The sequence below is a fragment of the Telmatherina bonti genome, assembly GCF_933228915.1.
Source record: "Telmatherina bonti genome assembly, chromosome: 11".
NCBI lineage: Eukaryota > Metazoa > Chordata > Actinopteri > Atheriniformes > Telmatherinidae > Telmatherina > Telmatherina bonti.
The window spans coordinates 27,561,570-27,588,391 of NC_136629.1; the positions used below are offsets into that span (position 1 = coordinate 27,561,570).

At 40.9% G+C, this 26,822-nt stretch overlaps 1 protein-coding gene across 2 annotated transcripts in view; it reads left to right on the plus strand.

Annotated features, from left to right (window-relative positions):
* Positions 1–3,880: 3,880 nt before the first annotated feature.
* zmiz1a (zinc finger, MIZ-type containing 1a) overlaps positions 3,881–26,822 on the plus strand; it is a 78,098-nt gene continuing 55,156 nt past the window's right edge. For both annotated transcript variants that reach the window (XM_079249122.1, XM_079249123.1), the window contains exons 1-2: positions 3,881–3,907; positions 18,045–18,121. The gene's annotated coding sequence lies outside the window, so the exon portion shown is untranslated. The remainder of the gene's footprint in view (positions 3,908–18,044; positions 18,122–26,822) is intronic.

Genomic DNA, 26,822 nt, shown 5'->3' on the forward strand with positions numbered 1-26,822 from the left:
TTCCTCCGTGATTGCTTCCCAGCAGTTTCCAATATGCAAAAATGCACTGCCTTCACAGCATTTAGTTCTCCCTCGCATTCTTTGAATATGAGGCTTTGTGTCATTTCAGACAATGAGAAAAAAAAACACGTTTGCCTCATACTCATCTTAACCTAGAATTCAATCTAAGCCAAGCTGTAATAAAAACCAGATTGCTTCCACTGTTGCTGGATGACATCACCTTGACAAAAATATTCACATGGATTAATTAAAAGCGGTGAAAATCACCTCAATAAGGAACTTAATTTATGGCTAGCTTAACAATGTGATATGATCTCTTTGTCTTGAAACGATCACCCTTGCACACTGACTTCCTTCACGTTTTTAAAAGGGTCCATTGGTGCGTGTTATAGCCGGGTAATATCAGCCTAATAGGCTTACCTGTCATCACTATATGGGACGTAGACCCTGTAAATCACATTTGTCTACGACACCTGCTCGCCTCCCTGCATATTTATGGTTTTCTCCTCCACTCTGTCCTCTTCCTTTTGGCCTCTGTCCAAAATCAACCCCCTCTTCCCACGTTGTGTTTTTCACTAGGTTCCCCTCTTCTCATGGATTAAATAAGGGAGCAGGTGTTATGTTGAATAAGGGGCCCCTATTTCTTCCATACACTGATAGTGTATGTGCACTGTTTTCTCAATATCTGCAGATCAGAAGAGGATGTAGCCATTAAAAAGAAAATAATTTTTTCACTCCATTTTGTCAAACTGGAAATTTTCAAAGATTAATAAAGGAAGTTTTTACTCTTAAATGGGAAATGTTGTTAGTGAAGAAGCAGATGACAAAGGAGTACAATAGTACTTCCTTCTGGAGGATTTGCTGCTGTCAGTTATCATAAAACGTGAAAAAAAAGAAATGTGGGACCCAATCCACAATAGTCAGTAACATAATAGAGCTGCAGAGTGATTTCCTGTCTTTATCACTTTTATAGCTGTGTCTGTTTAAACTTAAAAAGTTGAGTCAAATCTAGCAGATTTTGGGGTTTTCTTGTTGTTTTTGATTAACATTGGAAGATTTAAATTTACACATGAGAAGAAGTGAGAACTTTGTTGTTGTCGAGGGTTGGTGAACAGATGTCATTTTGTTCTTATGGAATTGGTATGGAAGTTCCTGTAGCTTGTTTTCGGCACATCAGCCGAGCAGAATTTTGTTTTCATGGGACATCTGAGAACCTTTGTGTGATTGATTGGAAATTTGAGGTGGACGTGGCTAATGTGGAAAGGTGAGAACTGGAAAGTTGTCACTTGGCATTTCTGGTTATGCCAAAGGTTGTATAGATAGTCTTAATGAAGCACTGGTTGAGGCAGTGACAGTTTGAAAATGTGTGCAACACATGCAGCATATGAAGACATGAACTCTGCCACATGCACAACCCTGTGCTGTCATAAAGGAGGTTTCCTTTAAGCGTGACTAACCGAGCAAAGTGTACATTGCACATAAAGACATGGACACCCTCAGCACTTTCCCCACCCCGTTATGGACCAAACTACTGTGGTCCATGAAATAACTGAGCTCAAAGTAACTTTTTTCTTGTTCTTACTACCTTGAGAACAAGAACAAAGCTATCTGCTCTCATGGAGTATGTCACAAGCTTAAGAAAATATGAATGGAAACCAGGGAAATAAACAAAAAAACTTACATTACTCTTTTTCCATTTCCATTTTCTCATTTTCCATTGATTTGGTTGGGTGTGTAGTTATGTATGTGTGTCTTTTTTCTTCTTCACTTCATCATTGTGTCTGAACGTGGGTGTGTATTATAGTCACAGACACATAAATAAACTTTTCATTGAATATATTTTCATTCGATTTCATACAATAATGCACCCAAAGTTCAATTAAAAGTTAAATTGATTACTGTTGTTTTTGGCTGTTCCAAACAGGGCTTGACGCACATTAAGGGAGAATGGAAACAGCATTGCAAATCTTGGCGGATCAGTCAAACATTAAACTGATGTGACTCAGTTGTTTCTGGTCTGAGACACTACAAACTCATGTGACGGATAGGCGCCTTCCCAGATATGATATAATATCCCAGAGAAATAATAGGTTATTCTAGAAGAACTCTCTTGATACTCTCTTCTTGTTGATGTCCCCTTCGCTTGCTTTTTTCCCCTTCTCTCTCTCTCTCAACAAGACTGGTTTAGAACAATTACTTCTTTTACCAAATTACTCCCAGCTTGCACTGCCACCCTCTGGCTCAGCCAATTTTAAGTGCTTCAAACCAATCAGTATGCAGATCTGGTTTACATTTGTTTGACACAGCTTTATAAAAGACCTCTTTAGATCAGCTTTGTTAATGAACAGAAACGTGACAACTATTCCCGTCAAAACCAACTCTGTTGCTTAAGAGTTTGAAGTACAGGTAATGTAAACTCAAGTCTCTTCACAGCTGACTTGCTTGCTGATGTTAGCAATAATCCAGTTGCCTAAAACAGCTGCTCAGACAAATATTGCTACACCATCCTTACCTGTCCTTATAAATAAGTCATTAGTGCCATGACTGAACTACCTATTAGTTGTAATGTTATTTGATGCACATAAGCAGCCCTCCTGACTTCTGCAACACTTACATGTATTGCTACATTTCGTTTTAGCGCACTCTACTCCTGACCCAGGACCTCGCTAAATAGCAGAGCTGCCAGAAAAACCTTTTACGCTTTTTGCTCCAGGGTTAAGGAACCTGATAGACTGATCCTGACGTGCTTTTGCATTTAGAAAGCAAGAAGTTGCGTAGTTTAAACATGCTTGCAATTCCGTAACCCTATACTTTTCAGACATTTGCACGGCACATCCCTCATCCTTGAGTTTATTGCTTAGATGTTATGATCATAATTAAATCCAGTTTATTAATAATCAGTCATTAGCATCCCGTGTTATATCAGACAACAGAATGAAATGTGATGTTTTGTCATTTAAATGGGTGTAAAAAGTAAAATCATATTAATTCTAGCAGCTTTGTGATGCTGATTTTTGACTCAGTAAAGCTTCAAACTATTTACATCAGTGTGCTGGTGCGGATGCTATTCGTCTTTACAGGCATGTAATTACCCACCAAAGCACTGGATACATTTGAATTGACAAAACCAAAGTCTTCCTCGTTTAATAAACAAAAACCAAAATTACATCTAATCACAGATTTTATAGCCTATGCTAACTAAACACACAGTGCTTTCAAGGTGTTTAGGAACAGGAAATGTGCTTGTAGGTTAATCCTAAAACCTGTGTGTGTGTGTGTGTGTGTGTGTGTGTGTGTGTGTGTGTGTGTGTGTGTGTGTGTGCGTGTGTGCGTGTGCGTGTGTTCTGGGCCTTTGCTGGATTTGTATCAGCCTTTAAAAAGTGCAGCAAAGCAGCAAGAAGAGACTAAGAGGTGTGTATTAAGGCAGTGCATCTCACTGCTCTGTGTGTAATGGACTCGGGATGAGGGCTGACCAAGCACTGGGCTGCTGATAACCTTTGGGAAGGACATTGTTCCTGTGCAGTGGGGGGTTGGGGGGGTCCATACAGGCCTGCTGCAGTATATACGTACAGTAGTGTGATTGGTGGTGCAGTTGTTCATTGGTTCATTCTGTTTTCAGCAGGGTTAGGACGTAGAGTAAATGGGGCAGTATAGCAAAGTCCCTCATGGTTTCTTCCATACATTTTTTAATAGTGGGGTGTATTTCTCTGTGATACGTTTGTCCTCTGTGTGAACCATGTTCTCTCTGGTATTCCATTAAAAGAAATTTACCAGCCTTTTTTTTCTGTCTTCCTCTCCCTCAGATCACCACTTGAGTAGAGGTCAGCAAGAGACCCTGTGTGAGGAATCCATGAAGGGCGGGGAGGGGGAGGGGGGTGACAACCACCACGACACTGAAGTCACACAGGTAAAAGGATCTTTCTTTTAATCCATGGCTCGTTGATTGTTCAGTCTTTGTTCCAGGCTTGGCTCTTTTTTTTCCCTCCAATTTGGAGCAGACTTGGCTTGCAAAGGCAAATGAGGGAATAATGCGGCTGGTTTTGATTGGACTCTCCAGGGCTGGCGGCTGGGGCAGAACTGGGAACTGAGTAGTCTGCAGCTGCTCCAGCCTGTGGCCAGTGTCAATACATGTAGAAATGAATAGAGCCACGGCGAAATGATTTGAAGAGCCATTTGTTTCCAAAGAATTTTCCTTTTCTCTTTTCTGATTCTGCGGGCCGACGTGGGATTGGGAAAGAGGGAACTATTCCTCAGAGAAATCTAGATTTGAGATATGTAAAACAGTAATGAGATACAATTTATGTACTATGGACCTTATGTTCATCTTTCTAAGATTAATTTTTTACCATATCTGTAAATCTGAAAATTTGTTTTGAAAGCAGGCCTGCAGTGATGTAAACTCTGCCACCAATTGCCTTTCATCGTGTATTCTTTACTATCAGGGATTAAACAGGATGACTGGGGGGCTTATAGGGTGGGTGGCGGCAGATCAGGAAACAAATAGATAAATAAAGCACTAAGTAATCTTCCTTAATGTGGTATATATGCGTGTGTGTGTGTGAATGTTGAGCAATGGCGCTGCTTGGGGGGCGTCTGCCCTGCACTCGCATATGCTGTGTGTGGGTATGTGAAGACAGACATACTGTACACACATGCATGACTTGCAGGGATCAGCTGAAGTGATTGGGATGTGGACTTTAGAGCACAGAAAGTGACAGGTTAAACACAAGTACACACGCAAATTTGGCAACCGCCAAAAGGACAAGTAACGGACCGACAGAAAAGAGCTGCAGAAATTGACTGTAGACACATAAAAGCGTAGGAACAAGTTTTACTGCTTGTCTCGGCGGCTGTCATGCTCTTCCGTCCTTCCCTCTATCCATGCTTTCAGTCTTGTTCTTTTTTTCTTTCCTTTTCTCAAATTAACATACCCTTCCCATCAAAGGTTGATCAAACAACTGTGTAGTTGAAGAAGAATTTGGCCAGACAAGCAGCCAGGCTGAGTAGCTACTTTGGCTTAATTTCTTTCTAAAGCATATCATTGCTAGGAAGCACAGACTTTTGCTGTTTACAGAAGTTTTTTTTTTCTTTTCTTTTTTTGCCTGTAGCTCAGACTGAATGCATTTTTAATGCAAACAGTACATAATGCAATGACTGTTACCAATGAACAGTGTGTCTGTTGATAAAGTTGAGATCAAGAAGAGGAAGAGTGAATATAGATTGATGAGTAATGGTGAGCTGGGCTTCTTTTGATCTTTATTGTACATGGGTTTACTGTAGAGCTGCTCTCATCTAAAACTGATATATGTATGTTTTGTACTGTGAAATGGTGAGAGACAGATGAAGACAAAGTCATAGCATGCAAGTGATCAAAAATATTCTCTGAGGAGCATTACCTCTAACTTAGGATGATGATGTTCAAAAGATAGGAATATGTATTTTTAGCCCTGCTGGTGAAATTCACTCTGGTTAAGATCATACAGTCTTTTTTTTATATTTCTTATTTCACAAGCTGGCCTTTTTTGTGTCCTGCAAGAGGCATCTGACAAACAAGCAGAGGTATAAAGCGGTGAGAATTGGAGGATGAGAGAGAACATTGTCTTTTCCTTTTAAGCTTAGGGATAGAGTAGAACTGGTTGTGTGAGGATACTTGCTTTCCTTAACAATGTCTCTAACTATACCTCAGGGTTGCCCCTCCTTTTCTGATGTAGCTGAGAGTTATGTTGAGTTAGCGTCTACACATTCCTCTGCATCATATTGTCTCTACAGTACAATGATTTAATTTCATTTAAGCAGCATTTTAACTTTGTTGCCTTTTAAAATAATCACTGGATTTACTTGCATCAAGGATTTTCCCCAACATGTTTAGTTCATATTTCCCTATTCGTAGGGTTATTACTTCTAGTTCATGTTTTAACTGTGACTACTGCAATAAGCAATGGCCAGACATTATTTTAGGAATGTAGATGTCCACTGCTGCTCATTCTATTGTATTTGTTCAGACTGCCTAATGACTTCCTCCAGAATGTTGATGTGATCTTTGTTTTTTCTCCTGATGTTTACTTGTGATGAACCTGAGCAGTATGATACAAAGATGAAGGTGGGCTTCGTTTGACATCCAATTATTCTAAAAACATTTTTACTATGGGTAAACCATAGTATTGTGAAGCACTGGTGACGTGGAGCCAAATGCAGGATGTGGCAGAGAAAATCCTAAGGATTGTCTTTAATATGCTGAAGAACACAGGGAAGAACTACAAACCAACAAAGTGGCAAATGGGAACTGAAACCAAGTCGTATATATACACACAGAAACAGAACTAGACACAGGTGGATTGAATGGACTAAATGAAACAAAGTGAACATACAAGGTGAATCTACAATAAATACAATACAGGAAACACGACATGAGGTAGCTAAACAGGGAAAAGTACAAAATAAAACAGGAAACCAGAACTAAAAGACAATACAAACTTCACATCATGACAGATAGACTGAATAAAGGATGGACAGAGCCCAATTGAAGTTACCCGAAGGTTTCTAAAAAACTAAAGTGACCCTTATTGGATGCTTCCCACTGTCTTCATCTTGGTACCGTTTGTCGCTACTGGAATAAAAAAAAATGGCAAAGATTAAGAACTAAGAGATGGATTATGAGCATGGGGTGGATCTGCCTGTAGCTAAAAGCCACCTTAGCTAACCCAGAGCTAATAGGAGCTAACCAGCTAACGGAGGTTGGCGGGTTAAAGCTATGTCACGCTGTCAGTCAGGTTGTTATGAACTCTACCTTCTTCTCTACCAGATATTGGGTACTTGTCAGTCAAAAGGACATACTCCCAATCATGCCAAATTTTAAGATTAAATTACTTGGATGAATTAATGAAAGATTTATAGAAAAAAAATACTTCACCTTTAGTTGTCATGAAGATAAACTTGATATTCATTCATTCATTCATTATCTAAACCGCTAAAGGGTTCAATTAAGGGTTGCGGGGAAGCTGGAGCCAATCCCAGCTGTCTTTGAGCGAAAGGCAGGGTACACCTTGGACAGGTCGCCAGTCCATCGCAGGGCAAACACAAATAGACAATAACCATTCACGCTCACATTCACTCCTATGGGAAATGTAGAATAACTAATTAACCTAACATGCATGTCTATGGACGGTGGGAAGAAGCTTTACAGAGTAAACTGAAATGTTTTTTGAACCACGCTGTTTTTCCTGCTGTGAAGTTGGTATTTTTAACATGGGAGTCTATAGGTATTTGCTCTGTTTTGGAGCCCCTAGCGGATGAGGAGTGAACTGCAATGTTCGACACGTCGGCATTGGCTTCACTTTTGCCCAATAGAGGTTGTCGTTTGGGGTAAGCATAACTAAAACATATTCTTCTGCAGAGAGACAGGCAGGAGAAATGGGTCAAGGTCTGACGTGGATGACGTGTATTTTACATCAGGTGAATGAGGCAAAAGTTCTAGTAAAAATAGAAATAAGCCAAATCTGCTCAGATCCAATGCAGTTTTGATGGGATGGAAACATATGTTATTCCACATTAAGCAAGTTTTCCTGCTTGTGGTTTGTCTTGACTTCTCTTCTACGTAATTCTTGAGGACTGGCATGTTATGTAAACATGTTGGTCCCTTTGATTATGTGAAAGCAAACTTAAACCAGAAGAATGTTGGAACCCCCACTGAACAAAGTCTCCAGTCATACTGTGTCTTGTAGGCTACGAGGTGTGAAGGCACCCTCAGATTTACAACATTTTGTAGACACTCAACCCAAGTCCAGATCTGAATCCTCCAAGGGAAGAAAAGAAGGAAGGACAATCTTCCTGTCTCAAAGGCTAGAAGGTCATAAGAAAAGAGCAGTGGTCCTAAATCTCTGCAGTGATAAGCTAAGATTGTTTAGATTAAGTCCTGAGAGTGATTATAACTAATGGACATAGCAATCCCTTGCTGTCCTTTATGGCATGCTTATGTCATTTCTATAAAGAGTAAACCTAATGGTTAATGGGTATAAATCTAAATCTAATCATGGTTGGACTTTGTAAATACAAAATTATCAGACTAATTAAGATTTTGTCCAAAATCTGGAAAATTCAAAGCTGTAGTAAATCCTAAATTTCCTTCAAATAGTGCCAAATACTCATATAATCTGAAATGACATCACTCCAGTGGTCCGCCATGTTTGTGCGCCAGTCGGTCCATTATGTTATCCATCACTGGGTCTCTGTCTAGCATTGTCAATTACCCGGAGGAAAACAACATTAGAGGCCTGAATGGGACACGGAGCTGTGGCAGGCCTGACATGGCTGTGTTATATGATTACACAACCTGTTGGCTGTCCGCCTGTCAAGTGTCTCCTGACTCTGATGAATGGCTGTAATATGCCGCGCATCACAACATGCCACACCACACTCTCATTAATGGCTCCTCATAATGCTGAGGACGTTCCCCCAATGCTGAAGCAGGACTCCCAGAGAGAGAGAGAGAAAGAGAGAGAGAGAGAGAGAGAGAGAGAGAGAGAGGAAGAAGAAACACATGGATTGTACTTCCAATGTGAGAGTGAGAAATTGTGCTCATGAATGCTCCAACCTTGTTGCAGTAAACAAAAGAAACAGTGTCCTCATCAGCATAATTTCCCAAATTGTACAGCAAGACACCAACGTCGGTCACGTGTAACGCTATGTGAATGAATGAGAGATGACAAAACAAAACACAAAATGAAAAAAAAAGGAAACACACAGAACTGTAGGAAAGCTTATTTATAAGCGAGACATGTGTTTCTCAATTAGATACATTCTTGTCTATCTGTGGCGTATTTGCATAATTATCAGAAATAGCGCGCCGTGCAGTTCTGGTGTAAGGAAAACGTCACAATAGAGATGCTTGAAGAAAGAAGATCGAATCTGTTGGATGCCATCTGAAGCTTAGCTGATTGCTCCTTCTTTCAGTGAATTATGAGACGCCACCCCAGATCCTCCACACTTCTCGACTCTCATCTATAACAAACAGATCTGATTCTGATAGTGACACCGCTCAAGGAGCTTTAAAATTAAAATGGTGAAAATGACTCTGAATTAGTTGTATTCTGAGTGGTCTGTGGGGGAGATGCTGTGCACAAACGACTGCATGGCAGCTAAATAAAGTATTTTCACTAAGTGTACTAGCCATGGTGAGGTAATCTACACCCTACATATCGCTGAGCTGCATTAGTGGCTTTAAAGATGTCAGGCTTTCAATGTGCAGTGTTCACTGGGATCCATCATCCGTGATGAGGGAGCCCCATTGATAAGCACATTTTTTCTCTCGACTTGACATGTTTCTGCTCAGTATATTGTGCCTTGGCTTTGTCTTGTCATATATTTTGCATCATCTCACTCTGAAGTCAGTATTTATTATAGAGACACAGATGTTAAAAGATTTTCAATCTCACCCTACCCAGATTTGCCAAGGTTTTCCGGCTCGATGCCGTGGAGGAAAGAGTTGAACTGCCGCACCTGCAGTGTGTGTTTACGAGAGACACAGAGACGGAGACAACCTGTCTGAATATTCCTCTACCTGTGTCTCAGCGTTTGTGTATGTACTCTTTCTCACAGCTGGAGTTTCTCAGTTTGAAATGCAACACCTGCAGATGTGTCTTGTAAACTGTAGCCGCCAGTTTCTCTGCTATTCAGAGGGGACCACTGAAACAAAGCCATTAAAAGTAGGTCTCTCCACAAGGCGAAGATTTGGTGCATGGGTGTGCCTGTGCATTCCACAATGATTTTCTCACTGTTTTGATGCCAGAGTCTGTAAATTGAGCAGCAGAAAAGAGCAGCTTTACACTACATTAGCAGTTGTGCGCTAAAATATGGACGTCGGAGGTCACTGACAACCTGTTGACATGGTGCAGATTTATGCAACATGCACACAGATACCCATACAAACACTCAGCCACAGCGCGGGTTTCCATGCAAACACTTTAAAGCGGTGGTTTCTTGTTGCTGCCGATATTTGGGTCCTTCCAGCGGCTGATACCAGAGCCTGAGTTATTCTCCACTCTGCTCCCTGACCCTCCTAATTAAGAATGGCTGTTACTGAGAAGGAGAGAACTAAACAAATGGAAAGATTGGAAACAGATTGTGGTGTGAAAGAAATAAGAACAAAAAAATGAACAAATGAAAGATGCAAAGAGTTAAACCTGCGCAGGCCAATGCTGATCAAGTGGTGCTAACTCAACTGAAACCGAACCTCCCCCTACCTCCTCTCTGGGTTTAAGCCAAGCAAAGCCAATGTTACTGGAGTGGCAAAGCAATATCATATATGATAAATAAGATAAGAATAATGTAAAATGAGCAGAGAGAATTGCAGAAAGAGTATCAAATCAGAGTGTTGGGATGAGGTGCGGTAAGCTCAGTGACAGCTGCATGCATGTCGCACTGGGTGAGGGTTTGTCCGTCTGTCAGAACAGATATTTCTGTCTGTTTAGTGCTGCCAGAGATGCTCCTCGTGTCATCACTGGGTGCCTGCTGTCACTGGCTAAAAAGGAGAGAGGGAGCGGAGTGTGTGTGTTTGTGTGTGTGTGAGCGAGAGTGACAGATAGAGAAACTCGAGCAGCTGTCTTGAAAGCTCTTCCACTCTGTGAGTACATCAAGAATCTGCTTTCCCCTGATATCGCATTGGTAACACTGATTGAGACAGTTGTTTGTTTAAAAAAAGTTCCAGTATTTTTTACTGTTAATAGTCACCTGTGAGACATCAGCATGATTAGCTTATTGATCAAATAGGTAAAAACTTATATTTACATGGAAATCAGTTTGTTTGTTTCAACACGGCTTTTAGTGCAAATATTGTGTTGCAAAAAGATTCAGTTGGTTTCATATTTTGCAACTTTCCATTCTTTTTTGACAAAATATGTATGTCGAAGCATATTTTTAAACTTCTGATTGTTCCTAAATCAGTAATGCAAATTAAATACTGCAAGTCATTGACAAACTTTTTTTTTTTTTTAAACAAAGATCATTAAGTAGTCGGTGAATGAACAACATCAGGCACATTTCAGGATGGACAAGCGGAAATGAAGTGTTGCCGATAATCTCTGTAACCTTTGCTCATATCTGTGGATCTTCTGTTGTCAAGATTGCTGTGAATCTACAATAAATTTACATCTTATCTCACCATATTGCGGAGTATAGTTTAAAATGCATCACTCATGCAAACAATCATTTAATGTAGCTAGTTGACCAACTGTGGCAGATAACCATAAGTCATCAGTTTATAAGCAAAACCACCTCACTACTACTCACTCACTGGCCTCAAGCAGTGGAGTGTTTTATTTGGTTTGACCCGTAATCAGTTACATCTCTCATTACCTTATAAAGTACATGTGTTACATTACAGAGTTTGAATGCTGGCTTTAAAGTTATGAACCTGTGTATATAAAAGTAAACATGCTAAAAAAAAGAAAACCAGCAGTGGGTTGTACTACATTGTAATCACATTACAATTAAAATAGTTGCATTGTAAATAATATATAAAATTCTGGCATTTATACTAAAATTTTCTTTAAATTAGTAATGAATTCTTTTAACTGTGAATGGTAAAAGCTTCTTCTAGTAACATATGTCTTTTCTAGCCAGCTGTAACTGAATGGATAAATGATACATTAGGATAATAATAGGAGCCTCTTACTAGGATATATAAATATACACACAAGATATATACACACACCTAGTTGTAGGTTGTGATTGGCATCATCTCCGGAAACTTGTAGCAGTTATACTGGAAAAACACAGTTGTCTCATTTTTTGTGTAGGAGGCACGATTTACATAGAATTTTAAATAGAAATAGCATGCAGTTTTAAATTTCATGGGTCAACCCAATATGAGTGTGGGTGTCACTGGGAGACCGTCAAGCTGAATATCCATGTATGTGTAGAATCTGAATAGAAAATATTTCTCACATACCAAATACTACGATTGGTGGTTTAATGTTGCACAATACCAGTTATGATGGCTGTTGCTGTTTACCACACTAAAGACAAGGAATCAGCATGAAGTACAAGGATGATTTTAGTGCCTGTGCACTCATTACTTGAACAATGGACCAATCTATTACATTCTTTGTAATCACTGCTCTCCGTTTCTTATTAATACAGTGTATTTTTTTTCCTCAAGTGCTGACCATTAACTGATTGTAGTCATCTGTTGTGAGTTTTGTCGTCTGATTACAAACATGTGTTTTTCACCCAGCAAGATGGCCACGGAGTGAGGTAATGGAATATTTAAAAAAACCCAGCAAATTTAAGAGCCTAAGTGTGGTGCTGAGCTACACGGTGGCTAAGTGGTTACCATGAAGGTCGAGGGTTTATGCTCACTGAATGACTGTGAAGTCGGCGAGCTCTTTGGTCTCAGCATTCGTTTTCTCTGACTGCTCATTTTTTGATGAGGTTTAGTGAACTCTACATTCCCTGAAGGTGTGAATGTGTGCAATCCCAAAGTAGACAGATTTGTAGCACAGTTTAGACACTATTTGTGAGTTTAAAATCTGTGGATATCAAACTTTTTTTGACCTTTACTTGGACTAGTTCCCAAATTCTTGCAAGAAGACAGTAAATCTAGGAAGTCTCTAAGGCTGATTTTTAGCTGTAGTAGGAGCTTTCACAGTGATGTTTCCTATAATTGTGCGACAGCCTCGACAGTATTTGTCTAACTTTAGTTTCTGTACTGTCAGTGTTAGCTCCTTCTGGCCCCTCCGGTGCCCTGACAGCTCTGTAACAACACACCGGTGTTTATGTTCTTTAGGTTAACACGGTTATCTGTGTGCGTAACTGGAGCCCTGAGCATACATGGGCACTTGGCACACATGTGCAGTTGCGTGTGTGAGTGATCTTGCAGCTGCAGGACCCGTCTCCATCCCTGCGTCTCTCTCCAGAAAGAGCTGCAGGGACTTGCCAGTATTTTCATTCCCTCTGGAGGTATTTCCGCACACCAACAAAGCCCGGCCTGCGTGATGAAACAGAGAGGAAGCAGCTTTTGTGAGTCGAGCAGCCAGTTTGAGTGTGCGTGAAAATGTGTGTGTGTGTGCACTACTGACCCCGGTTAACAGTTTGTTACATGCAAATTTACTTTTGAGCTCGCAATTCAGGTTGCTCCAGGGTCCTGTTTGCTCATGAGTTGACTGTAGCATGAGAACAAGCTCCCATTCAGAAAACAAAGTTGCCTCTAATTAACTAGTACAGTGCCTACCTTGTTGGATTAGTTAGTGCTTATTAAAAGGGCTTGTTAACCACTGGCCTTCCCCAGTCTTCACTTCCTCTGCTGCCATTGCAGAAAGGACGTGTGTTGTAGCTGGGGTCACAGTTCTTCACAGCATCTGGCCATGGGAAGGGATTGAGCTGTATCACAAATAGTTTAACAACATAACCTCTTTACATTCCAATCAGACTAACATAAATATTTGCCCCCTTTGCCCCCATGTTTGCAATAAGTAAACAAACATTTTGCTTTTATTCTGTAGTTCAATATACTGTTTTTTTCCTATGCTGAGCAAGTGCCTTTTAGGACTTTAGGAACAAATCCTGGGTTTGAAACTTGCATATACCTCGTTTTTGCTATCTCACTTGATGTCATGGCACAGCTACTGAAAATTGCAAATGTTATTTTTTTTTTAAATGAGAGCAAAAGTAAAGCAGCTGTTGGGTCTGGAAACAACGGTGTGTGAAACAGAGATTGTCTCTGGGGTTCTCTGTGAGAGTCAGCGTCCTGTGGGGTTGACAGCCAGGGCCTGGTGACACACGCTTATGCCCATAAACAGGGATTTGGTCCTCTGGAGAAAATAACCTTGATAATTGCTGGGTGCATATGGACCTGCCCACAGGGGCTGAGAGAGAGGCGGGGGGCTGACTGAGAAGACGGAGAGAGCCACATCCGCTGGTGCATTCCTGCATGCTGTGTCATACTGGTGCTGAGTTTCCCCTTAGTTTGCATGGAGATTTCCACAAGGTGGAGGGTGCGCAGAGCCACTGACGCAACGCTTGGGGCCGTAGACGCCAACATTTAAAGTTTAACAATGAAACAAGTCCACATTTATTGACTCCTCACAGTAATAAGAAGACAGTGCAAGAGTTTAAGAGTAAACAAGAAAACTGGCAGACAATGGTGAAAAAGCGGAGCCACATGCAGGGTGGGATACATGGAAAGAAAGGGGAAAAAAAAAAAAACAGCCTGGTGACTTAACCGACTCATATACTTTTAAACTCTCCTTGCAGTTTCTTTCTCTGGCATCATGTGGCCTTTCTGGTCTGGCTGAATTGGCAGCATGACAGCAGCCAGAGCTGAATTTCTGCGGCTGGCTTGCCGCCCGTCTGCTTGCCTGTCATTCAGCTGGTTAAAGAGGCCTTGTTGAACCACTGCACTGTGCCTGGCTACTACAGGGTCAGCCATGCACTGCAGTAGCAGAGACAGCCAAGTCGGTGCTAGCTAGTACATACAAATTTACTCCTGGAAAAGACAGGGGCACTTTGCTTGCTAAGCACAGTTTTTCCAGAAGCAACCCAATAACCCACTTTTTTGAAGTTTGGGCTACATTTCAGAGAACGCTGCTCTCTAACAGCATGAATGTAAGTAGACAAATGTGTTCCCTTCTTAAACATACTCTCCGTCTTTGTTGCATGTACAGCTTCTACATTGACTGCGGTGGAACAGATTGATTCTTTCCCAAAGGAAACAAACAGCACCAGCTGAAAATAACAAAACAGTCCCTTAGTGCTGCCTCGAATGCTGGAAATTTCAAACGCAGGATTCTCAAATGTAGATTGTCACTCCGAGAGAGTTTTTTCCCCCCTGCATGTCAGTTTTTGTTTTTAGCTAATGGCAGGTCATCCCGTCACAGATGACCTACGCCTTAGTGAACTGTTTTCTGTCCTTTTCTCAGTCCCATTGTGACACACATAGCGAGGACAGTCACTGGAGCCAAGACTTCAGTCTGTGCTTTCACTCTTTACCTCCTTCCTCCTGCTCTCTTTGCTCCTTCAGCTTCACTCCCATCCATCTCTTGTCCTTTTTGTCCCCCTCCCCTACCCCTTCCTCAGTGTCTGCAGTCCTAACATCCTCCTACTATGATTAGCTGTGGTGTTTTGTTTTGTTTTTTTCTTCAGCCAGTGTAATGTCTAGATCCTTCCTTGTCCTTGGAATCGAGTCTAATAAGCTCAGACACACACTGATGTCTCTGCACTCCATGGGTCTATTCTCCCGCGCACACTAAGGTAAACAAAGACTGCCACAAACACATGCACACACTCTACCCTAGTGTTCTAATAGACCAGCATACCAACCCACTGAGGACGGCGTTGACGCCAGCTCGCTAACGTTGACCTTCCGTGTGCCAATCACAACAAATCTGCTCGCTGATTTGAATATGGGGAGGAAAACAGTGTAAATTGAAAGCAGAAATCCCCCTGGTGTGAGACAAGATGAGCTTCAGAATAAATTATTCAGATGGCAGCCTCTTTCCTGCACGATTCTTGCCTTCTGCTACATTTAATGGCATCTGTGATGCCGCCCATTGGAGATTAATCCAGATGCAAGACGTTCGAGTGTGTGCTTACATTTACTGTGTCTGTGTGTCTCCGTGTGTGCGGCCTGCTCACCCCTCTTCTCATGCATCTCGTTGTGTCGTGTGATGGGGAAACAAAGCCTCAACAGGGGAATTTATTTCTTCTCCTGAGAGGCTTGTAAATAAACAACTAGTGAATCAATGCCTCCATTTGTTTTTCTCTGATAATTCCGCCTGTGCCGTCAGGCGGTGTGGCAGCATTTTCCAAGCCGTTGTAGCACTCAGCAGCCATATTTCCTCTTGGTGAGAGTGAGAAAACATGCCTCACCGGCCTCATGTTTCCTTACCGAGCATCAGTAAATTTTTTTTTTTTCTCTTTTCTGTCGCCCGCTGCAGCTTATTCAGCACCATGATGGAGCCTTTGTATGAACGGTGGGGGGAATAATACCAACAGTGAACATTATGCATTAGAACAACTTAATCAAATAAAGATGCACAGGCATAAAAATGACCAGGCACAGTTGAATACAAAACCCACAGCGGTTCCTGTGGTTAAGGCATTTCAGACATTGTGACAATTATTGATTCACTGCAAAAAGATGACCCCTTCTGACACTTCAAGTGCTTTCTAGATTTTACTGTGTTTGGGGTCTTTTTCTTTTTTTTTTTTTTTCTTCTAGTTTCTAGTTTTTTTTATTTATAGTTTAAGTATCCAAGATAAACAACCTACACAGTCCCACAACATCACACAACAACAACACATAGAAGGAAAAAAAAAAGGGCGGGGGGGTGGGGGGGTGGGGGGGGGGGGGGGGGGGGGGGTGGAGGAGTGCAAACTCATATTTGATGCTAAAGTATTTAGTAGAGAAGCCTATAACAGAAGCCCAAAAGACCAGGTGATAAGCATTTCCATGCCTGTTTACATACAATACATGTGATTCTTACATACACCTATACATACATATGTCTGCACACATCTATAAAGCCTATACATACATACACCAACTGCATTTACATCTGTATACAAAATATAAACACACATACCAACGTTTATGTAAGTCTACCTACCCATGCAAAAGTCTTTTCTTTTTTTTTAGCTACATTGCAATTTATATACTACATGTCAAAAACCCGGACACACATTCCCTCTATGTGCAATGGGGTCATTTTCTAAAAAAATATTTTTATTATATTTAAACTAAAGTGAGATGACATGCCATTTCTCCTTGCTGCCTAAACACTCGGTAGACCAGCTTGCCTACTTTGCTTTTTATTATGTAGATTCTTGGAGTTTGCCTGGATTTTGATGTGTTTGCCTCTGATGTTGAAGCTCCCAGGACAAGCGAGCTAAGCAACACAAGCATGCTTCTTTTTTCAGAAGTGACATGGAATTACTCTCCATTGACTTTCTTTACATACTGTGTTTTCAGGAACATATATCTAAACATGAGAGTCATGCGAAAACAACGCATTATTTTTTCCTCAATCGTCAGTTACGTTGCATTGAGTAACTGTGATTAATACAGCTTGAGTCCCAGAAAATATGAGGGGTGTTACTTGTATTAGTTAAGGTTCAGTGACTGGTGTAAACAGTGAATAATGGTGTGAGCAGAGTTTTTCCTGGTTCCTATGGAATGAAGGTAACCTCCCAGTGTGTAAACCTTGATTAGGAGTAGTCATTCAGCTAATGCGGCTGTTGGTGATAGAACATACCACACATTAGACGCGCTAATGAGCCCTGGTTAACCATGGTTTCTTTGTTTTCAAATACTCTACTCTGTATCCCATAACCAAGTGCGAAATTACAATATCATCTTATTTAGTTAATTAAACCCATGTGACTGATTCACTTTGACTCAAATGGGAAGGGAAAATGAATAAATCATGGAAGTGTATTTTGCTTGCTATTGCTGATGTTAATGGTAATTAAATGTGGAGCAATCTGTAGCTTGTGAAGATAGCGCAAGTCTTCCCTTTCTGTCGAATATGTAAGTACACAACTGGAAAACCATGATGATTTTTGGAGGCAGAATATTAATGAAATGGTGTGGGTGTTGGAAGAAACGTGGTAAATATGGTAGTGCGTAAAGAGGCTAGTGCATTAAAAATCAGCTCGTGGTCGTCCCATTAGGAGATCTGCACATCTCAGTTAGAGAAGAGCCAGAAGCAGGGAAGAAATATTCCTCCATGATTTGAGCCTGGAGAGTTCAAAGACAGCTGTTTCTGCTAGTAGATGGGCACAAAGCACTCACGAGGAGGACAAGAAATAAGCTTTTATATGTCATTTTAAGTATTTTATGTTTTGCATTTGGCAGGATTAGAGATGCATATTCTCTCTCCGGCTCTGTCAGTCTTTGTGTTATGCTTCCAATTTGTCACATGCACAACAGGGTGCTTTATTACATCTCAATAAATGATGCCACCTAAGTCTTGTCTTCCTATCACTAAAAAGCACATTGCGTTTCGTCACACTCCCTGATGTGCATTGCATTGTGTTTTCTTTCATTTCAGGCTCGCTGGGAGATTGATGAAGATTAAGAAACAAATTTAGCCTAATAGCGAACACAAGAAGATCCTCGTCCAAACTGGTAAGGCTCTTTATTTATCACCTTTGTCTTTGTCCAAGTATTTCAAGACTTGTTTGCATGGTGACCCTGATATGCCTTAGTGTGATTTTTGCAAACAAGATAAGATGGCTGCAGCTTGGATTTTGCATTTTGTTGCATCAAACCTGCTACTAAACTAGAAAAGAGGACTGTGGAAGAAATTTGATCCAGGGGGAGGAAGAGAAAAAGACTTTTTGCTTTTAAGGGCTCAAAAACGTAAATCATATGTGGAGGAAATATTTCCTGTGATAGTGAAATTGATACTAATCTGTATTCTATGGTCCAGGCACTTCCAGAGAACTTTATTGGACGATGTACACATGAGAACATCCGGAATTAATTGCTACAAAAGGCTAGGCAGCATTGTTTTGAATGAAAGCATGTGTTTACTTGACGATTTACATGATGGTAGATGATTGCATTTCCTCCTTGCATGGTTAGACAGCTGGTACTTGTCACATAAAGGGGTCCTGTCAGTCATGAACGTCAAAACAAGTTTCCCTTGCCACTGTGTCACTGTTCTTCCTTCTGATGTGGTTGATTTAGAGAAAGCCCATTTGAAGGATGTTTACCAGACCGCATTCCTGCATGCGTGCTGCAGTGGCGATACCTTTCTGGCTCTGCTTCACGCTTTCCCCAGGGCTTGAAATCTGGACAGCATTCTCAGCAGTGTTGAACCAGTGCTAATTTACCATGTATGGCCAATGATCAGATTCTGTGTATAGCATTTCCAATCGCTATGAGGACAACTGTTAATCTTTATTTTTTCATCCTTCTGCTATTTGGTCTCTGCTGCATAACCTACAGGATAAGGCTCAATTTCATGCAAAAACATGAATAAATATTGTGTTCAATTAGCCTTTGAAGAGCTTGAATATTATTTGTCCAGCTATCCCTTGGACTCCATGAATTTTAAATGTCTGTTTAAACCCATGGGAGTCATCATCACAGCACTGAAAACCTTTGACCATCATGATGGATGATGTAATTGGGTTGAATGAGGATGTGAGGAAACAACACACTAAAAGAATGTCATATTATGGCTGCAACATATTAAAATAAAAGAAGCCCACATCCCTCTTCTTTTGTTTGGGGTGCAGTGCAAAATGTCGACAGCGTAGTTTGTATACTCATGAAACAGCATCAAAGCGCTGGAAGGTGAATAATTTTTGGTGGCATCTGCACATTTTGCAATATGCTAATGAGCAAAGCTGCAAAAGCCAGATTGCCAGGAGAGAGAAGAAGAGAAGGAGAGGAGAAAAAGAGGGAGGGAGCTGAGTGGAAAAGAAAGAAACAGACGGAGGCTGGTGTAAATTATGGATGCAACCTGCGATTTCCAAGAGGAAAAGAAAGGCAGAGAGAAACCTCAAGTCATGCATATCAGATTACGCATTTACCACATTTTCTTATCATGGTCCGTGAGCAAACTCGTATACAATCTGGCCTCTTTGTGCGTGTCTGTGTGCGTGCATGTGTCTGTGTGTGACAAGAAGAGAGTGCACTTACATATTCATCCATATCAAGTTATGTGAAGTTGTGTTGTGCTGTCAGAAATTCCACAAACTTCAGCTGCTGTATGTGTCTAAAGCTGTGTTGACTTTGGTTGCTCTTGTGCCATGTTTCTTTGGTTGGTCGGTCCACAGCCACATGGAGTCACATCTTACGAGTTGTTTTAGTTACTTTACAGAATTCACACAGGAAATTTTAATGGCATTGTTCAACACAAAAACCTGAATTAACTACTTTTTTGAAAGTACTTGAATCTCATTATGTGTCTTCAGTTCTAGGTGAAGTTAAGTATTAAAGTTACTATTATAAGTGAGCATTTGTGTGTCACTACCACATTCAACCCTTGTGCTCCAGTCTCCTGCGAATGTATGCTTGTGTGAATAATGGATCCATTCTTGAGTTATGCCTGTGACTGGAGTTTGTGCAGTGGTGTGGTTTCCCCACCAGAGGTGGAGGTGCAGCAGACGAGAGGGGCTGGTGGTCTGGAAATAGCTCAGACTGAGCTGGGGGCACCTTAGGTGGGCCTCTGTGCCAACTTCACCTTCCTTTAACACACTTGCACGACAAAAGAACACTTCTGCTAGCGAACCTGGCATGCATTATACACACATTTCCCTGCTACTTTGAAAGGAAATGTGGATTAAACTGTCTCCAGTCAGCTTTTGCTGCTTGTGTGATCTCCTCCAACATGACAGGACAATTTATAAAAAGCGTCACGATATCTAAGAATCAAGCATGAGGCACTTCAAGCGAGAAGTGCTGGGATTGGCAACAGAAACTATGAAGCTGCCCTGGATCTCGCTCATGTAAATGTGTGTTAATGTGCAAAGTAGGTCATTTATTTGGAACAGGGACAGCCGTGGTGTGTCTCTCTTGAGCGATGTCAGAGCAGAGAATCGGCTCACAGGCAAACGCACTGCTGGATCTGGTGTACTGCGCAAGGGATTTACATCGTCTCTTATTTTGTTTATACGTCATACCCAAACACTAATATAACAGAGGGGATTTTGGAGGCTGGGGGTGGTGGTGAAGGTGAAAATGGCCATGGTCAATCCAGAGACAGCATCAGTAACCACAACCGGAGATAGCAGCTGAAAAATCAGACTAAATCAGATTTCCAAACAAACAGCTAAGAGGATTAATTCTGATCTCTCTCTCATTTTTTTCCCCATCAGACAAACATTAAATCTGCAATCTATTAAATCCCTTCAGATGATTTTCCGTTTTACTTCGTGGCCCTTACTCTCTGGCTGTGTTTTTGGAGCGAAGCTCTTTCTGCTTCCCAGTGAACTCTGCCCTTTTGTTCTCCCTCGAGGCATCTAAAAATTGCTTTACTAAAGGGTATCATCTCGGTCTTTAAAAATATCTTAACAGGGTACAACACAAATCTGACCCGCAATCAGGTGCTATGCTGTTAAGCCCTGTAATGTTATAATTGCATGTTCTACCAGGCAAACTTGCTGTTGGGAATAAAGCTGTATTGTGAGAAGCCTTTTGCTCTGTGGCTGTCACTTAACCAAACCCAGCTACGGCATACGTCTAATTAATAGAAAACACAATACGTTGGAAGGGAATAATTATTATACCTGGTTTTAAGCGTCCATAGATCAAATATGTCGCCGCATTTCTTCGAACTAATCTCAGGAATGATTGTTGGTTTACAGGAATCAGTGGCAGCACAGTGTGTTCTCAGGGAAAAAAGATGGTAGATTAATTCTGTTAATATTTTATAAAGCTTACAAAGGCAAAGGGCATTTGAGGCTTTTCAGATTATTTGTTCTCAGCTAATATTACACACCCGGCCGAGCTGCCGTTGCACCGTGCCGCAAGTCTACAGCTCTCCAGCACAATGCCAAACAAAGGGCGCTTGCCTTTAAAAGTGTCTGTGATAGCATTGTTTGTAAAATGGGAGCCGTTTAGATGTGCGGCGTCCTTTTCTTTTTGCCACAATCTTATTCAAAGGAGCGTGCAATGTATCGCTCTCTCCAGAGTGTTGATAGATGCGAGAAGATTTGTATTAATATCCTCACTGGTACTCTTTGATATAAACTGATTCATTCCGAGCTCTCGCCTACACACAAACACCTCGGAAACACAATATAGCATTGCTCTTGACATTCCCACTCTCAATCACTCCTGCTCCTGGCCTCCTGCTCTCCCTGATAGAACTGTATATTGTAAGCAACAAGACTTTAATCAGCGCAAACGTAATCAAATCATTGCTCCAACAAGCAGCCTTGGCTGCCGGGCTTCCAAGAAACACATCTCAGATCAAGAGGCAGTCTGCTTGTACAGCAGTGTGTACTGTAAGCAGCCGCTGCCTGAAATGTCAGGACAGGTAGGATTATTTTCGAAAATGTCACCGACAGCATAATATCCTAGTAGAGGGGTGTCTCTTGCTATGTTTGTATCTCATGTCAGCAGGTGTGATATGTAACTATGTGTGAGTGTTTCGGAGAGCGTGGTTATAAAAGTGACTATACACAGAAAGTAAACAGTGCGCTGAATCTCTTGACTGAAACTGGTGTGTGATTGGCAACCCATCGAGTTAGCTGTTAAAGTGTGTCCTTTGGATCTGCACAAACAAATGCACGCCTCCAATCCTCCTCATTATTGGCAGCGGGAAAGCTGCCTGGGCACTGGGACAACTTTAATGTGTGTGTCTCCAAGTTCATCTCTGATTGTGTGTGTTTGTGTGGCGTGCGCCTGGTTCAGTGGTTCATTCCAAGATTTGGTTAACCGAGTTGGCTCGCCCTATCTCATTGCCACAGAGTGTGCAGTTGCTTCAGCCTCTGTTTCATTTAGTAGCACCCACACTCTTATCCTTTTGCCATGAAAACACACAGATACACGCACTGTTTTCTGTGCTGTAACAGACACAAATGTGCACACACACAGCTGAATGAGAGAGTGACAGAGTTGGAGGGTGAGAAAGAGGAAAAAATAAGAAAGTACCAATTAAGCTCCTCAGACAGATCTGCCAACAGACATCAGGGGGTTGGAGGCGGAGAGTGTTTGTGTGCATGTGTCTGTATGTGTGTACCTTGGGTAACGGGGTAGAGGTGTTTGACTTGAATTGTGGTGTCTAACTTTTGTTATTCCTTCACTTTTGTGCTTTGATAACCTGCTGAGGAAGTTCGAAATCAACAACTTTTTTTTTTAAATATATATTTACTTGCTTATAGTTTCATGTTAAGAAATGTAACATTTACTGCATATAGAATTGAATTAAGACCCTTTTAAAACCTACAAATTCTCTCTTGGTGTGATTTTCTCATGCCCTTCCAGTGACAAGTTGTGATTGGATCTCTTTTGGGAAATTGTTGCTTATGGTATTTATTTATCTTTGGCAAAGAAAAAATATTCACTTGGCTGATATGTTGTTGATGGCCAATAGGATACAGATCAAATGAACATGGTGTGTTCTGCTTTAACTCTAAAGTTGAAATGTCGATATCTCAGTTGTAAAAATCAATCACAACATTCCGAGGCCTTCCAGGACAGTCAGAGGAACCTCACAAGCAACAACTAAAACATCCATTTTGGCTGCCCAATATGAGGTGCAGTAATAATTTACAAAAAGTACCTTCCCATCAGTTTTTTTGTCTTTTTAAATCAATCATCATTAATTACTGTCCAACCTTTATTAGTGAACATGTTGCTACAGTGTTTGTATTTGTAAAACACAGCATCGTCCATTGTGATCAACCTGTATTGCTAATAATAGCTCATCTGGCCAGTGAGCTTATCCTGCTGGTTTTCCAATTAGCAGCTGGAACATGGTCAGCTAGACTGTAACGCCATTCCTATCTGTGAATTTTGACTTCTTAGGCAAAAGGGTCTCAGCTATTTGTGGAAATACATAGTAAAATGGAAATAACAATATATGGAACAGACCCCTCTGAATTTGGACTAGCGATGTGATCTTAAATGAACATCAGCATCCAGGGCAGAAGTTTGAAAACAAAACAACAAAAACCCAGTTCCTCAAATCTCCAGCACGGGCTGGCTCTAACAGCGAGTGCATTTTTACCAACCTGGTACAAAAAAAGCATTTGTGGCTTCATTTCTACATTACTCCCCTTTGTTAATTACATTAAGACTGAAGTTGTACATGATTGTGAGTGGAACAGTACGTATTACTCCATTAATATTAATGTACTGAGGCTCTCAATGCCAGTGGCAAAACACTGCACTTCAAAACCCAGCTTGAGGAGTCATTGATTGATGTTACAGTGGCTACGTCAATCTTTTTATGCAGTCTATGATCCCATTCTTATAACTGTTATATATTTATGTAGGCAGCGGGCAGGTCTAATGCAATCACATACAGGTCCTCATGACATTTATCTTTAAAGGTGGAGTATGTAAGATTTTCAATATTTTCAAAAAAATTAACTAAAAAAATAACTACAATCATAATTAGATAGTTTTTTTTAAAAACATGTAGGTTCCAGTCTGTCCACATTTGATGTGTTATTAAATTACATGTTTAATTAATGACAAAGACCCTTCTTAAATGTTTGCCTACCAGTAAAAAAAAAAAAGTGCTTTTTGTCATTTGTCATCAGTTAAACTTGTAATTTAATAACACATCAAATATGGACAGACTGGAACCTACATGTTCAAAAAACTATCTAATTATGATTGTAGTTATTTTATTAGTTAATTTTTTGAAAAATATTGAAAGTCTTACATACGCCACCTTTAAAGTATCAGCTCATTAAATAGAATTTTTCTTTTTCTTTTAAACCTAAATAACTACCTTCCAGGACCTGCCTGTGTGTGTTCTTAGGGTTTGATAAGAACAATAAAATATCTTTTTGCTTATGCTACGTTTGTCTTCTTATGTGCCATGTCATGTTACCATATCGTAAAGATATTTTTTTCATGAACATCATAGAATCTTAAAAATTTCTTGCCAATTTCTCATCCTGTGATTTACAACCACTGGCAGATTTACAGTCTAAAACTCAAACTTGTTTTTGGGGCATAAATTAGAAAGGAAAAAGAACCTGGCAGATAGAGAGCACCTATCTGTGTGAGTGACTTGAAGACCCGCTATTCAAAGTCATTGTCAACTTTTTATTTGTTCAACTGCATACAAAAAGTCTTTGTTTTGCTTTGAGACTCTCATATCAGTACCCGTAGCTAAGCCTTAATCCAAACAGTCTTACAGACAGAAAAACTCATGCTGCACTGCCAAATGAAGCATTTCCGCTGCTCTGCGTTCATGCTGTGAAACAAAAGGCTAGTTTGGCCAAATCAGGACTGACATCATTGGCAACAGCTGCGGGCTGCATGCACTGTGTGTCTATGCACGTGTGTGCCTGTCACTGTGTGTTTACGTCTTTGTGTGCGTGTGTTTGTGTCTGTCAAGACGAGGTGACCTGATTGCTCAGCTGAGCAGTGAGGGAAGATCCAGCCTTGTGTTGTCAGAGTACCACCAATGGAAAGCACGAGAAATGGACCGCTTGGAGCCCCACCCTCTCACTTTTCGTGTGTTTTGTGTATGTCCGATGCCTATACTCCCCCTACACCCCCACACGCTCACTGGCATGCCTGACAATGCCAAAGCAGATTTGGAGATGAAAAATGATCCACCACTGGCCGTGCACTGCATTATCAACACTCGGCTTCAGAGTAGTTGAGCCAAATTCTGTCTAGAAGTCCTTCAGCCTTTTGTAAAGATGCAGCGAGTTGCAGCTGGACCTCAACAATTCGTGTGTCCACTAACTTCTTACCATATTTAAAAAATGGGTTAAAAAAAAAAAGAAACAATAAGCGCAACTTGATCCATGGGTTATTTTTAATTAACCAACTGCAGAGGTAATATTAACTTATTTACACTTTTCTCTTTCCTACAAAGACTTTTGTCATTACATGTTTGAACAGTTTTGAGGAACCCAGGAACTGGATTAATCTCAATATTGTCACCATAATGTATTTAATCAGTCAGGTTAAAGATACCATCCAGGCCCCACAAAGTATGTTTTTGTCTGCTGCTTCAGTTGTTAGTTCCTATAAAAAGAAAATAACAAATAAAAATAAAAAATAACAAAAGGTGTGTGACCTCATCATTTCACCCTCTGAGCATGAGCACATAAAATGCCTTCTCAACGCACGCACAAACTGAAATGGCCTCTGACCCCCCCTGGGACATCACCTCGGTAGCCTTGTGGTGAACAGTGTGTTTGTGTGTGAGGCCTAATAACCTTACTAGGTCCATCCCACCCCTGCGGCTCTGTTGTATGACTCCCTATGCCCGCTCTTTTTTGTCCAGTCGAAGGTAAAGAGATAGGATGGATTTCAAGCAGCACCTAGGAGGGCTGGAGGAGGGGGGAGAGCTGAGGTTGGAATCAAAGCTGTAGGTTGTGAATGGTCGGTAGAGAAGGGGGGACAGAGAAAAAGCAGAGAATGGAGCAGAAGGTAGGGGGTTAGCAGGAGTATTGACATAGCCCAGATAAGTGAAGGATTAGTGGATCTACAATGAGCCTGAAGCTACTGGTCCCCCATTCAGCCGGTGGTGAAGTGGTTCCTCCTAATAAACTGCTAAAAGGAAAAAGATGCACATTTTTTGTGTGCATGGATATGGATATGCATATCCATATATGTTATGGATATGGATATGCACACATATCCACACTTCATACATGCACACACAAGGAAATGCCTTTTATACTGTACCAATGCCATTCAAACAAGCACAGCTTTTTTCTCTTTTTTTACACTTTTATATTGAAATTAAACCCTAGAAAATGCCTAATGTGTCTCATACATCACTGTTACATCGGTGTGACATGCTGTCTTATCATAAAGAACATGGGTTACTTAATTCATATCTGCTATAAATAGTCCATTTAGCAACATATATGTATTTACCCAAGACCTAATATAGTCCTAAACAAATGCCTAGTGGTAACAGAGGTCGGCTTGTGTTTGGAGAACCTGAGTTCCAGTCCCCAGTGTGAACCAGTCTGGATCCCTGAGCAGGGCCGTTAACACGCCAACCGATCCTCGGGCATGGAAACACAGCAGCCCACTGCTCTCCAGTACATGTAGAATTAGGGCATATGACAAATTTCCCAGTTGACATTAATAAAGTAAAGTTAAATGATTAAGATTTTAAGCATATTTTTACATCACACACCTTGTCTAAGTAATTGTTAATTGT